We start from the raw sequence: 16027 nt of genomic DNA, 5'->3' as shown, positions 1-16027 counted from the left end.
GAGTTTGAATCAGTAGAATGAGTTTCCGATAAGAGCAGCCACTGCAGTTCTCCCTTCTCCTTCCGGGAGCTGACAGCCCCTCCTCCCTCGGGACTGAGCCTGGCAGGGAGGGGCGCGGGTCCCCTGGCCACAAAAACTTACAGATTTCGCTGATCTCAGCAGTTCCATGTTTTCATGAGTGTTGTATGAAGTATGCCCAAAGACAGATTGCTCTGTGGTGTCCAGTCCATGCAGTTCCTGGCTTTTTACCTACTTTCCTGGAGGAGTAACTAAAACTTACAGCTCACCAGTCTGCCATCTTGCCCCGCCTCCCAGTCCTCATGTTTCTTAAAGTCTCAACAGCATTTGACAATATTGACTAATGTGTCCTCCTCAATACTTTCTCCCCTAACTTCCCTGACACCACATTCTAAGTTTTTTTGCTATTTTTCTTCAATATCCTCTGTGCATGCCTCCTCCTCTACCTGTCCTTTATTGGATAGTATTCTTCAATTCCCTATATTGAATCCCTTTCTGTTCATACTTCACAAACCTTCCTATGTAATATCTACTCCTAAGGCTTCAATTACTATCTTCATGCTGATGGCTTCCAAATGTATATCTTCAGCCCAAATTTCTTTTCAGGTTTTTAGATTTGAATAACCACTTTTTTCTTTTTTTTTTCTTTTATAAAAACTTCAAACTCTACATATCCAAAATTGAACTTATCTTCTTCAAAATATTTGGCCCATCTCTAGATCTCTAGTGCTTCCATTCTCAATAAATGGCACTACCATTCACTGGTTGCCCAGGTCAGAAAATTGGAAGGCATTCTTGACTCTTACTCCTCCTCCTTCTTCTATAACCAATCAGTGCTACCTTGTAAATATCTTGCAATTAGTTCACTTCCTATGATTTTCACTGATAATACCCGAGATCAGACCATCATCGTCTCTCCTCTATATGACAACTTTCTAAAAAAGACTGCAATCTTTAGCTAAAAATATGCAAGGGATATAAATGCAGATCTATCATTTACCTTCCTTGCCACCCCTTGAGGATAGACTATCTAAAAATAAAGCCAGCACAAAGGAAAGCAGAAAAGACAAGTGATGAGAAAGCAGATTCCTCATGTAGCACATGAACCTCTTAGGTAATTCATGCCTAAAGCTACATTTTCCCTTAAACTTTCCAGTTATCTGAGCCAATGCATTTCATTTTCCATTTGATTAAGCAAATGTATTGGACTTCCATCACTTGCAATTTAAAAGTCCCAGCTTATAATATCATTGGGCCAGGACATAATTTATCATTTATTCTCAGTTTCTAGTACAGTGCATAGACAGGTGCTTCATTTGTTCAATGAGGTACGTAAAGCATTTTACATTCATCTTTACCTCAGTACCAACAAATAGCAATGTGCTTTCATTCATTCCACAAGTATTCATTGAGTGTCTACCACAGCTCAGGCATTCTTCTAGAGAATGGGAATACAGGAAAGAACAAAACATACAAAGCCTACCTTAATGGAACTTATATTTAGTGTATCAAAAAATAAGGAGTAGAGAATTAAGATGCACTGGTTGAGGAAGAATATTTACTATTTTTGTCTATGAATTTTAGAACTGCTCCTTGGATTTCAAGCAGAAAGGCATTATTCCTGAATTAAAGAAATCCTTCGATATTTGCCTTTTAAAATAAGATATTTATGTAAAAAATGGATTGAGGATGGAATATCCACCAAAACTTAGGTCCAAAAACTTCAGGATTTAAATTTCCATCAGCAACAAATTCTGCAACTCATTCAGGTCACAGCAACTCGTTCAAGTTCAGTGACCCTTTAGCTCAACATTCAAGGTACAATGGGAAAAAAATATAATGCGCAGAGTAAGCAGTCCTGGATTTGAATCCTGGATTTAAACAGATGCTGTGTTCTCTTGGAAATGTTTCCTACACTTCCTAAGCCTCTGTTTCCTCATCTCTAAGAGGAGGATTATCACACCTAAATCACAAGGCCTATTCTACCAGGCAGATAATCAGAACAGATAGATGATAATTTCTTATCTTGTGTTAAGGAGTTTTTAAGATACATACTTAGAAAATTAGCGAATGATCATTAAATATTAGTTGGATGAATGAGTGCAAGCACAAATATTAAATGAAGTGATATATATGAAAACATTTATAAGCTACAATGTGTTACATAAATGTCAGTTGCTTTTGGTAATTTTACTATTTTACTCCTGTGTGAGCCAAGGGGAGGAGATGGTACTGGAAAGAGAAGGAAGTTGAAGAGCTGACTTGAACAAAAGTTCAAGTCTAAGCTTTTAAGAGGAGAGTAAGCAAGGTGTACTGTAAGTAACATTTCCAAGTAGGCGAAGTTTGGTTTCACAGCTTCCAGTCTTTGGGTTCCCCTTCTTGGCACCCTCAGTTTCTATTAACAACCCTATTACTACACTCTATCTCTTAAACCAGCCACACTCCCATTTTCCTAAAACTTGTTGTTGGAAGCAATCGGAGTTAAGTGAAAATAATGTAATGTTATGAAAATGTTGCTGTTTTTGTACTCCGATGCTTTGGATTTTATCTTTATTTCCCTACGGACTGTCACTCACACCAATACCTTCCTCCTTTAGATACTCCTGAAGGTTAAAATTCCCCCACAATAATAGTAGTCTCTGGGTGACTTTCTCCTTTTCATTTTTATATTTTCTAATTTTTCCACAAGTTAGAATTCTAATAAAAAGTCAAAATATTGTGTTTAAATATAATTTTAAAAAGTAGAGATACCCCAACTAGCAGGCTATTTCTTTTCCTGCTTCTTTATTAACTGCCACCTTAGCTTTCTAATGGTCGATGAGTTTCCCTAAGAAGAATATTCTTTTTTTCCTTGGAAAATTGAACCAAATGCAGTTGAAAATTAGGTGTCCAGTCCTTGGTAACTTGTGTATCCACCCCAGCATTTAGAAAATTAGAACTGATAGATAATGTTTTCTTGTCTTGTCTTAAGGAATTTGTAAGGTAAATACTTGAGTATGGGCAGTAACTTCATAATTAATAGCTTGAGATTTAGAGGAGAAAATTGATCAGGAGGAGACAAGTCGAAGGGAACAGATTTTTGCTTTCCCATCTCTGAACTACTCTTCAGATTACCCTATGAACCTTAGCTGTATAAAAATAGTTATTGTTTTCATTTAACTGAATTGCTTACTATTATAATGTTATATCCTAGCACAGTAAACATTATGCATATAATTAAATGTATTGGCATTTTTTTTTGTTTAGTTTTAATTGAAAAAGACAATGTTGTTGTATATTCTCCAAGCTTCTGGAAGTTCAGTCACAGTATAACTGCTTACACATAACCGTTAAAAGAAGGAATAATTTTAGTCATAGATATCAGGCCACTAGAATAACTGAGACAAGGCTAAGGACATAGGACAGGGAGTAGTTGTAGAAGGAGGTCAGACTCAGAAAGAAGCTCAGAACCTATAAGTTAAGGTGGATCTGGAATCCTGTGCACCATTGGCAGTGGAAGCATGCATTAATTCTATTAGTCAAATATGTACAAGGGGCCAAAACTCAGTTCAGAGCATATAAAGGGTCACAAAACAGGAAAGTTTTTGAAGTAGAGGTAATAACATGGGTAGGGCTTGGGAAGGGGTCCTAGGTAGTAGCAGCAAGCAGAAAGTTCCCATTTTGTCAACTTCCTGACTCACCTCCATGGGTTTTTTATGAATCGCCTATTGAAATAGAGACAAAGCAACTTGATGTGTACAAACCTGAATAAGGGCTTATGTAATAGAAGTATATGGATGAGAGAAGAGAGGGTAGACTATTTAATTTTGTGTTGGGCAGGATGAGAGGCACAGGAAAGACGCAGAACAAAGTTCTCTTTAAAAAAAAAATCCAAAATCAGAAAATAAAACTTTAAATGTTCCAATTTGAGACTGGAATAATCAGGACATTTTCATACACCCCAACCCCCACTCCCCAGTCTACATTATTCTTAAACTTATCAAGACTCAATAAGTAAATTTAAGAAATTTAAGGAAAGGAAAACAAAACCGCCTTTCCTATATAAAGAAAACAAATACTATCTGTGCCAGTTTGAATGCATTATGTCCCCCAGAAAAAGCCATATTCTTTGATGCAGTCTTGTGGGGCAGATGTTTTGGTACTGATTAGATTTGCATGGAAATGTGCCCCACCCAACTGTGGGTGATGACTCTGATTGGATAATTTCCACGGAGGTGTTGCTCCGCCAATTCAGGGTGGGTCTAAGTTGAGTCACTGGAGCCATATAAATGGGCTGACAAACAGAAGGAACTCAGTGCAGCTGAGAGTGACATTTTTTTTATATTTTAAATCTTCATTTTATTGAGATATATTCACATACCACACAGTCATACAAAACAAATCGTACATTCGATTGTTCACAGTACCATTACATAGTTGTACATTCATCACCTAAACCAATCCCTGACACCTTCATTAGCACACATACAAAAATAACAAGAATAATAATTAAAGTGAAAAAGAGCAATTAAAGTACAAAAGAACACTGGGTGCCTTTCTTTGTTTGTTTGTTTCCTTCCCCTATTTTTCTACTCATCCATCCAAAAACTAGACAAAGTGGAGTGTGGTCCTTATGGCTTTCCCAATCCCATTGTCACCCCTCATAAGCTACATTTTTATACAATTGTCTTCGAGATTCATGGATTCTGGGTTGTAGTTTGATAGTTTCAGGTATCTACCACCAGCTACCCCAATTCATTAGAACCTAAAAAGGGTTGTCTAAATTGTGCGTAAGAGTGCCCACCAGAGTGACCTCTCGGCTCCTTTTGGAATCTCTCTGCCACTGAAGCTCATTTCATTTCCTTTCACATCCCCCTTTTGGTCAAGAAGATGTTCTCCATCCCATGATGCCGGGTCTACATTCCTCCCTGGGAGTCATAGAGAGTGACATTTTGAAGAGGAGCTACAGCCAAGAGGGACACTTTGAAGAAAGCACAGGAACTGCAGATGAGAGACATTTTGAATACGGCCATTGAAAGCAGACTCTTGCTCCGGAGAAGCTAAGAGAGGACAAATACCCCAAATGCAGCTAAGAGTGACATTTTTGAGGAACTGCTGCCTAGAGAGGAACGCCCTGGGAGAAAGCCATTTTGCAACCAGAACTTTGGAGCAGACACCAGCCATGTGCCTTCCCAGCTAACAGAGGTTTTCTGGACACCATTGGCCATCCTCCAGTGAAGGTACCTGATTGCTGATGTGTTATCTTGGACACTTTATGGCCTTAAGACTATAACTGTGTAACTGAATAAACCCCCTTTTATAAAAGCCAATCCATCTCTGGTGTTTTGCATTCTGGCAGCATTAGCAAACTAGAACACTATCCTATCATTTATTTTCCTGAGGCCTTTCAAGGATTTAGAGTATAGTTACACACACAACTTAAAAATGTGTATAAGAGGATATGTAGTATTAAACCATCTACATCTCAGAAAAATATGTCCCCAGGGGTCCTCCAGTATGCATGCGAGACAGATACACTCTTTGGAACTGAAATGTTGCTATGCTGGAAAGAAGATGCAATCTTGGCCTGGAATGATGAAGAGGAAGCAGAATCACAAAATCCTATTACCTGACAATGCCATCAAGAGCATGAAGGGCTGCTCCATTACTCAGATACCAGCTCTCAGACATGGATTTTTTAAAATTTGGTCAAGAACTCCCTCAAAGGCAAAATGATTCTAAGAATAAAACAGAGATAAAGTAGGTCTTTATGAAAGTCTTACTTTTAATACTCCTGTTTAAAAAAGGAAAATGTATTCTTCATTTACACATTTACAAAATCTCATATCCAATGCTTGCCTATTCATTTTGCTTGATCCATTTTTTTCTCAATGAAATGATGTGGAAGATATTTATGAAAGTAGAAATAAATAATTTCCATTAACAGAAATATCACATTCTGTATCATCTTATGTGCTACTTTCTGTGTCTGAACAGAGTTAGTTAATCTCGGAATGAAGGACAATATGTGAAGAAGCTACCAAGCGTAAACAGAAACACACATCCTCAAAAAGCTGTATTTTTAATTTTCTAGCTCTGTAAGAGAAGAAAAGTTGATGAGAAGTTTGGGTTAAGTGCAAAACATTGGTATGAAGAAAACTACTAGAGCAAGTAAGAGAAACTTTCTGTTATCTTTCTTTTTTGATAAGCAACTAATTAAAATGGCTTTTTAAACCAATGATTACAATTAATTACCTCCTAGAAATCCCTGTTGTGGTGGTTTGAACTGTATGAACACCAGAAAAATGTTCTTAAATCTAATCCATTCCTGTGGATGTAAACCCATTGTATGTAGGAACTTTTGACGAGGCTACTTCAGTTATGGTGTGACCCACCTCAATCAGGATGGGTCTTAATCTTATTACTGGAATCCTTTATAAGAGAATGAAATGCAGCAAGCAAGAGAGAAAGCCATGGAAACAAGAAGCTGAAATCAACAAAACGTGGTAGAGAAGGGTGGGACCAGCAGGTGCCACCATGTGCCTTGTCATGTGACAGAGGAGCCAAGGATCACTGGTCTTCAGAAGGAAAGCAAAGCCTTGATGATGCATGGATCTGGACTTTTTCCCAGCCTCAAAACTACAAGTAAATAAACTCCCATTGTTTGAGCCAATCCATTTCATGATATTTGCTTTCAGCAGCCTAGAAAACTAAATCACCCTGGAACCCAAATGACAAACTCTTGACCTCCATCCATAGCTCTTTTCAGTATCAGCTGTGTGGAAGTTACAGGACTAGTACTCAGGGACATTTAGTAAAGTTTGTCTCTGACTGGGAGTCTGGAGTTCTGAGTCCAACTAGTCATGGGAATTTAGGCTGGTCAATTATCCTCTCTGAGTCTTAATTCTCTCAACAGAGAATGAGAATGTGATTCAGTAAAGCCCCCTGCCCTGGTACCCTTTTTAGTATCATAACCTCCGAGTTTTAGCTAGGTACTGGGATGACCATCTAAAACTGCATTTCTAAACTTCCTTGTAAGTAGGAATGGTCGTGAAGTAGCAAAGGTGATTTTGCAAATTTCAATTCATCTCCGTGAAGATGAAGCCTCTTGCCCTGGACTCTTCCCCTTTCCATTGATTGTGAAATGGCAATAGCTAGAGCAACTGTCTTAGACCCAGCAATGGGAGCCACATGCTGAGGATGGTAGAGCCTCCCTACCAGCCTGGACTCCTGAAGGACATCAGTGAACAGAGCAACCCCAACAGCCCTGCACATTTAACTCTGGACTCCTATGTAAGAGAAGAAAAAATCACTTTTACATTAAGTTACTTTATTTTGGGGTCACTTCATTACATTAGCTTAGCTTCAGCCCTAACTAACACAGAAAGTACTGAACAAATAATCTCTAAAAGTATGCTCCAGTTCTAAATATTAATAAATGTATGGAAGAAATGTAAACTTTTTAAAGGAGAATAAGGATTGTTATCATGCCAATGATGATCGCAGAAGCACATGTTAAGGCTTAAGATCAATTTTAAATGATGATCTTTACTTCTCTTTTTCAATTCCTTAGACTTAGAGGCCCCTTCATTTTATCTTTTAATTGCTCTGTTAATCGTTTTCAATACCCTTCTATTTTACAACCATGCAGTATGACAATAGATTACCTTCTCCACAAAGGCTATCTTTAAATTCCCACGAACATTTAGTAGAGTTTCATGATCCCCAAGCATAATCCTATGAGAAGATTAAACCACTAAAGGCAGTTTTCTGCCAATCAGCATAGGGCAGCCAGGGAGGGCTTGCAGATGATGTGAGGCTTGAAATCTGAATTCCTGCAGCCTACACAGGGGAGCCAGAGAAGCCTAGGAAAGTAAATTGAACCAGACTCATTCTTGTTATGCAAGTCACTACCCCAAAATGAAATTAAAGAACCTTGTAACAGTTTTTTAAAAGCCTAGACTTAAACACTTGATTGATTTTACACAAATTTTCATACAAACACACACACACACACGATACACAGATTATCTTTTATTAATTGTTAAACATTTTATTAGCAATATTTTCATTTCAACTTTACTATGAAACCTCAATTATCTGAAGGATCAAAAAGTTATTTGACTTAACTGAATTCTTCATGTAAATTTAAACTGTGTTATCTGTTGATGTCTAAAGGAGGAAGACACCTTATGGATAAGTTTTAATGCAGACGGATGAATTCAAAAGCGTGATAAGTTTCCAAGATAACATATCCTACACTGAAGAGATCTAGGCATACCATACCAAAGGCCAACTAAATGGCATTCACGGCACTGGGATGGGGAGAGGTGACATCCAAAGGAAGGAACAAAAAAATGCCAAAAAAAGAAACATAGAGGCATGCAGCATTGTACTAATCTATTTCCCACACTGAATTCAGGGTAATCATTTTAAAATTCAAATCCAATCATTGTCATTCCCCTGCTTAAAATTCGTAAATGGATTTCCCTTGCCCTTAGTAAAATGTTCCAAATCCCCACTTGACCTAAAAATGTGTTGTGTGCCTGGAACCTAACTGCCTTTCTGAAATCACAGCAAACAACTGTCCCCACTGCTGTCTTCAGTCCAGCCATCCTGGTTTCCTTTCAATTCTCTGCAACTCTTATCCAATTCTAAGCCTTTGCCCATACTGTTCCCCTTGCCTAAATCAACTTCCTAATTTCCCTTCCCTTTCCCAGCCAAGCAATCCTCTAAGTCTTGCTTAAAACACCATTTCCTAGAGAGAAAAAACCTTCCTTCACCTCCTAGACCAGGTAAAATTATTCTCCACCCCCTACCTGCACTTAACCTACAAATTAGCCAACCCTACATTACCCTGTACTTCTTCAAAGTACTGAGCCCTCCTGAATTACTTAATTATTTGCTTAATGCCTGCCTTCTGCACTTGGCTATAAGCCCAGAATGGGCCTATGCCTGTCTCGCGCATGGCTATGTCCTCTGTGCCTAAGCCAGTGGCAAGTACATTTTTAATACTCAAGAAATATTTGTTGACTGGCTCTTTTGATTTTAACCTGGACTCTTCTGTTCCCAAATATTGTTTCAATGATCCCACATCCTAAGTAATAATTCCCACCAAAATATTTCTGTCCTCATGCATATATTCATGTGCCTGAAGGCAGCCTCATACTTCTATAATTCATAGTTGTCATACCTAACATTTCATTCCATTCCAGCACACATCTGTACAAGCAATAACATTGGTAAATGTACTAGTCTCCAGGAATGTTTTTGATTTGGGTCCTATATTACAGAAAAGAATCTCAATTATTTGGCAAGCTGAGATCCTCGTAAGATTCTATCTGTCTAGCAAGGCAGATGAGGGAAATTGTGTGATAGAGAACATGAAAGGAATGAAACACATTTTAAAGCAAATAGTTGTTTAACCTGCTTTTCCTGACATGAAAACTTTTGGTAGTGTACTGAGGTGAGGAAGAAGTAAGAATTATCTAGAATCTATGGAATAGCTGAAGTCGATCTCTATTTTTCTCTGTGTGTGTGTTTGTGTGTGCATGTGTGTTTAAAAAGAGGAAAAACAGAGCAAATGATTCAGAGTAGGTTATTTCTAGCTTTCAGGTCAATTCTAAGTTAGTTTGATGTTTGATTCCTAAAGAATTGCACTAATTTTTGAAAAAGAAAAGTCTTTTAAACAGATTCAGAAGCGTCTCTGTAATGAAACTCTTAGTGAATGTGTTCACTGTGTGGAAATATTTTGACTCATCTTAGAAGCTTCTGAGTAAATCTGACCGCTACAAATTTTCTTTAAATGGGATAATAGCTGGAGATTCTATATTATTAAGTATAATGTCCTCAGATTCTGTTGTTCACAGAATAACTGATGGGTGGTAGGTCCATTTGGAATTCCATCGTATAATGAAATACACTTCGGTAAGGTCTCTTGGAGTCAGGAGGACCAAGGTGATTCAATTTGAGGTATTCATTCATTTAGGAAACACTTCTTGAGCAGTTATCCTGTGCCACCTTTGTGGCAGATGATGTTAATAACAGAAACAATAAGAATAGCTTGCAGCTATTACCTTCTCACTGTGTGCCAGGCCCTGCACTCAACACTTAACGTGCATTAACTCCTTTAATCCTCACCATAGCCCTGTGAAGTAGATGCTGGCACAGTGCTCATTGTATGAGGAACTTAAATCTCGGAGAGGTCTAATAACATGCATGAGGAGAAAAGGGCCAGTGTCTAAATACAGTTATGTCTGATTCTAGTGTCTAAGTTATTATCCAATTCTTATGCTGCCTCACAATATGGTATGACTTTATATTATATGAATATAGTATTATAATACCGTATTATAATGTAGTAATAGTATAATATTATAATGTGACATTGAGTATTTTTTCCCAACATCCATAAAATTCAGGTTGAGTTTTTGATTAGAGAAAGATAACATAAAACGGGTTGGAGAAAGGAGGTCTAATTTCATGGTAATACAGAAGTGGCATTAAATAACCTATTCTCAGAATGAGTTTACAGATCATGTCACATAATCTACCCAAGCTCAAAAGTCAGCATTATAATGATTTGGGTTTGAACAAGTGAGCCTAAGGAAAACAGAAATCAGAGAAAGAATTTTCAGAATCTGGAGTCCAGTGGTGTGTGTTTCTGTGTGTGTGTATGTGGGTATGCAAAATGAAAATAGTGTAGAAAAGAAACCTTAAATTTTGACTCAAGGAAAAAAAATCTGTTTTTTAACCAATGAAGGAGAGAGTGAGTTGAATCTGCTTATGTGCATTTTTGATAGGAGAGAATCCATAGCTTTCATGGACTTCTCTGAAAGATTGTGATCCAAAATTTTGACCAAAACAGAAGAAAAGAAATGTTTCAAGGGCATAAAGAGAAGGTGGTGTACAAATGTAACTATTAGTTGAACTCAGAAATCTGAAAACAATTTTAGGACCGTCCAAAGCAAGAGAACAATTGACCTCTACTCTTCTATTGAGCCTATGTATTCCCTGGAATTTGTCATTTTGGTATTTTGTCTTCCACATTAGGAAGGGGTGTCTCTTCCCTACTGTTGATCTCTCCTTCCATTAATTTAAGACACCTGGCTGCTTTCTGACTCCTCTCTCGTTTCATCCAAGAAGAATAGGTGTGACTTTACCTGATTGGTGCATTTGAAAGAGACTGTGAATATTTTCAGGAAGAAAGTGTTCTGTTCTGCAGTTTAGGTAGAATCTACCCATGGAGAGTGGGACACCTGTCTTATTCTAGTGTGACCAAAGCTGAATAGATGAACGTAATTACAAATTCAACATTAGCAAGCTAACTTGTCCACAGATACAAAGCAAATTCGTTTATATTAGTCTTATTGGTAATTAAAGTCATATTTTGACCTTCATCTACTGATATTTTTTTCTTATCTTTCAGTTGGTTTAAGAAATGAGTAGGAAAGCAGGGTGTTATTTATCATGCTCCTTCAAAGACCACCAAATTTCAGTTAAGTAGACATCAGTAGCTTGCAAAAAAGGACACAAAAGAAGACAAAACTTCTCTTTGGTATATTCTGGGAATGAAAACCTTAACTGGAGAAAGGTAATTACAAAAAAATTCTTTCAATCCAGTTTTCCATTCCCAAGCATTACTAATATAGCCCTGCTTAGCCAGATCAAGTGTGACCCATTTTTAAGCATGTTAGCAGTTTAACTGCAGAAGCAGAGACATGGCAAGTGGATGGCTTCTAACCCCAGTTCTACAGCCAGTGGGAACATCTGCTATTGGAGAATAAGAATATACCTTAGGGGGAATAAGTAGAAATAATTCTGAGTGATGTTCAGGTTGGATGCTTTCATTTTTCTTTTCTAGACATCATAACTAAGTAGGAATAGTACAAGGTGTGGCAGGCATGAAAATGTGTTTTGCATACCTTTTATCACAGAGAATGTAATTGACCAAGAGCTTCAGCTGCTACTTTGAAACCTAAAACAGTGTTTGTTTTGAGGCCATCTCTGCCATGGGCTGCTCTAGCCAATGACTGAGTATAGTGGTGATACTAAGGCAGACCCATTCTTTGTTGACCTATTTGATCTTGAGGACTACTTGATGGCTTTGTCAATAGTGTGTGGAAGTCCACCCAACCTTCTTTCCCTCTCTATTTCACTCTGCGTTAGACTTAGATAGCAGTCAGATGGTTTTCTCCCAGCCTTCTCCAGCTCCCTGCCTAGTTCCTTTCATACAGGCATTTCCCTTTAATAGAATCATTACACCTTTAATCCCATCTACATGTCTGCTTTGTGAAGGCACCAAAGGGAATTTTTGCAGATGGCACAAACAGAGTTCATTCACATTGGAAAAGAGCCAAAGACCAGCATTTACACAACTCAATGAATTAATAAAAGAACAAAAATAGCTTAAGTTTTAGAATGTAATCAATGGAACTCTATATCCAAGAAGATGTGGCTCTGTACTTAAAAGGATGGATTTTGAGCAATGTTAGAAAGAGACACTAGCATCTGGATTTATAAGAACTGATATTGACTCTGTCTGGCAAGTACGTGTATTGCAGAAGGACTAGCATGAGATTTAGTTGAGAATGAATTGTCAGTGCAGACACCAAACAGAGTGTAAGATTTCCCTGACCATACTGACCACCACTATCATCAACGCCATTTAAAGAAGTGATTGGTGGTTAATACCAGAAATGTTATCATCTCTATCCAGTATGGTTTCCAGAGTATGTAGACCAAGTAGTAATAATACCCTTTATGCATTGATGCCTGAAGAAGACAGAGCCTTGTTTATGTGAAATAATTCTGAGACTTCCCATTCCCTCTATTGGCTCCCACCTCATAGACAAGAGGAATTTCAAAATTCTGCACCTGGATTGTGGTGTGTTGGTAGGCAGATTCTAGAGCTCTGCTGTCCAGTATGGTAGACACTAGACACGTGTGGCTATTTAAATTTAAGTTATTTAAGATTGAATAGAAGTCAAAGTTCAGTTCCTCCCTGTTCCATCCACATTTCAAGTGCTCCAAAGCCATGTGAACCAGTGGTTCTTGCAGTGGGCAGCACAGATATACAACACTCCTGTCACCATACAAAGTTCGATTAAACAGAGCTGTTCTAGAAGAATTCCCTCAGGGAAGCATAGCTGTTTGATTTTTTAAAAGTAATCCTGACACCTCTGTGTAGGGAGAGAGTTGATAAGTTCACTGACAGCACAGCATCCTACCCAGGGAAGACCATGGAGACTTTAAGGAGCCACTGAGATGGGCTCAGTTTCACCTGAGATGAGGATCATTAAACAACATATTTCAATGAAATCTTTAGTTGATTTTATTTTTGCACCCATTGCCTAATAAGATGAAGTTTGAGAACAATGGGGTTGCTTTACCAGGCTCTGGGTAAGTAAAGCAGTAAAGTAGGTCTGGGGAAGGGTTGAACCACCCTACTGCTGAAAGAGGATGGACTTGGGAGTTGCCATGATGCCTTTGTCTTTCTGAGAAGAGTCAGGGTTTATGGCCTTCCTGTAGCTAAGGGAAGAAACCAAGCATCAAACAGGGAAGGGAAAGATAGAAAGGCTCACTATGCAGAAACTCCATGACCCTACTCCTGAGAGGGTCCATGTATGCTGAGAGACTGCTGAGCTCTAAAGAGAGGGGTGGCATCTCAGGAGAATGGAATCCTTCTGCTAGAACAGAGGGGTCTGGTGGAAGGAGAGCTCTCACTGACCAATCCCACTAAGAAACTCCAAGGCCCCCCTACTGCTGTCTAGGTGACCAGGGTCAACTTTGGGTGACCTGGGTGACTGGGAGAGCACACTACTTAGGAACAGAACCTGGACCAGAGAAGCAGAGGGCCACAGAACTGACCACTTTGTCATACAGACCCAGTATAACAAGTTCCAGATCATACAGATCCAGTATAACAAGCTCCTCATTCCAGGGGAAAAAAATAACATACAAAAATTACTAAGAAGTCCTTGAAAAACTGTGGAAAATTGAAAGAGCATGAACTTTGAAGTCAGACGGATTATACTTCAAATTCCTGCTTTGCTACTTTCCAGATGTGACCTTGGATAACTACTTTATCTTCTCAGAGTCTCAGTTGAATATATCTGTGAAATACGAAAATTAATTCTACCTATTTAAATGGTAAGTTCATGGAATGCACCCAGAATAGAGTTTGGTGTATAATTGATCCTCAGTAAATATTAGTTCTGTCTCTTCTCCTTTTTCTGCTATGTTTGGACTATCAAGCTTGGGAATTATGAAGCTAACAACAGCCCCATGAACAATTGGATAAAAATCATATCCCCAGGTTTTGGATCAGAGATTCCAGCCAAGAGTAGCAGGAATCCTATCCCTTTGAGGTGGTGATACATGATGCAGAGATTGCATTTGCAAAGACCTTGGATATGTTTGATTCCATACAAAGCAATAAGTCATGATCTCTGCTTGAACCTACTTTTAAAAGTGAGCACCAATAGCTTTTGTATGACTTCATGAAGATGGAAAACCCCAGACTTAGTTTCATTTCAGTTATTGCTCAGCTATTTATAGTGCAATAGTAAAAATCAAAGGAGTGTATGCCTAAAATGTAGAAAACAGGAGAAAACTCTTTCCAAATGTCTTCTGTGAGTGAGGCCATATAACATTGCAACTAAAAACAAGGATTTGAAGTTAGATAGATTGAGGTTCTGGCTCTATGACTTGCTACATTATACAAATTGCTTAAGCTCTCAAGCCTCAGTTCTCTCTTGTGTAAAAGGAGGATAATAATACTCACCACAGAAGGTTATTGCAACAATTAAATGACATAATATAATAGGGCATTTAACACGTGGCCTGGCATGCACTAAACAATAAGAAAACAGAACTATCACTGTTAAAAGTGTTGGTGGAGGAAACAAACAAAAAATGCCATGAAGATGATGTGAGAAATGGTTCATTAAAACCAAATTAGATCTGTTCATGTTTACCAAGGAGAGAAAAATAGTTTAAATTTATTTGAGAAAATTTTCCCTAATTAGATAGATGATGACTCTTATATAAATCAAATAACAATCAAATCCAAATTGGCCTGAAATGAGTAGTTTTATTAACTTTCCTGGATTACTGGGTGTGCCCAGAACCACCCTGTTCTCCACTTGAAAGCAATGTTTTTTGTTTTTGTTTTTCCAGGAGTTTGAGAACCACATGTTGAGTGAAAGACCCTCACAGCCATCAAAATATCTGCTTCACTCCTTCATTGCCGGGTCAGAAATATACACAACCACTCCCCATCCATCTCCCTGGAAGAATCTGACAGGAACAACAGGAGCCCTGGATGTTAAGTGAATGAGAACCCTTTCACAAAGAGTGGGCCGGGAGAGGGGGTAACCAGCAGGAGTAGCAAATTTGAAGTCCAAAGTTCCATGAGCCCTGTGGCTTTTGAACTTTAAACAAAGGAGAAAGGAATCCTTTTAATAGAAATGTGGACTCTCCTGGAAGAAAGGCACTCGTTCACCAATCCAACTGAGAAGCTCCAAGACTTCCCTGCTGATACCTAGTGACAGAGAGAACAGTGGGTGACCTGGATGAGTGAGCGAGCTCTCCACCTAGGAGCAGGTGCTGGACTGGACAAGCAGAGAACCACAGAACTGTACCTAGAGCAACTAAGTTCACGTTTACCTGGTCTTATGTAGATATTTTTCATTCTCCCATGACTTTGGCTGTTCCAATAACTTCAAATCAGTTCGGTTCTATAGCTACTGTTGCTCTTTTGCCCTTTACTGAGACAGCCCATTTCTGATTTGGCCTGGGTTTATTTCCTGCTGTAGTTTCCCCTTTAAAACAGGGAAACTGTGCCAACTAAGCCTTTGGCTCCTGATCTTCATTTTTCTCCTCAGAGCCTTCTCCAAATTCTCACCTCTACCCACTTATCTTCTCCAAAGTCAGACTTGCTCACATTGGTACCAATGGGCTCTGTCCCTTCACTCAGAATTTTAGACAAAACAGGATACATTTTCTGAGAATGGGTTTATACTCAGTT

The sequence above is a fragment of the Choloepus didactylus genome, chromosome 3, assembly GCF_015220235.1.
Source record: "Choloepus didactylus isolate mChoDid1 chromosome 3, mChoDid1.pri, whole genome shotgun sequence".
NCBI lineage: Eukaryota > Metazoa > Chordata > Mammalia > Pilosa > Megalonychidae > Choloepus > Choloepus didactylus.
This window is presented reverse-complemented; position numbering follows the sequence as displayed.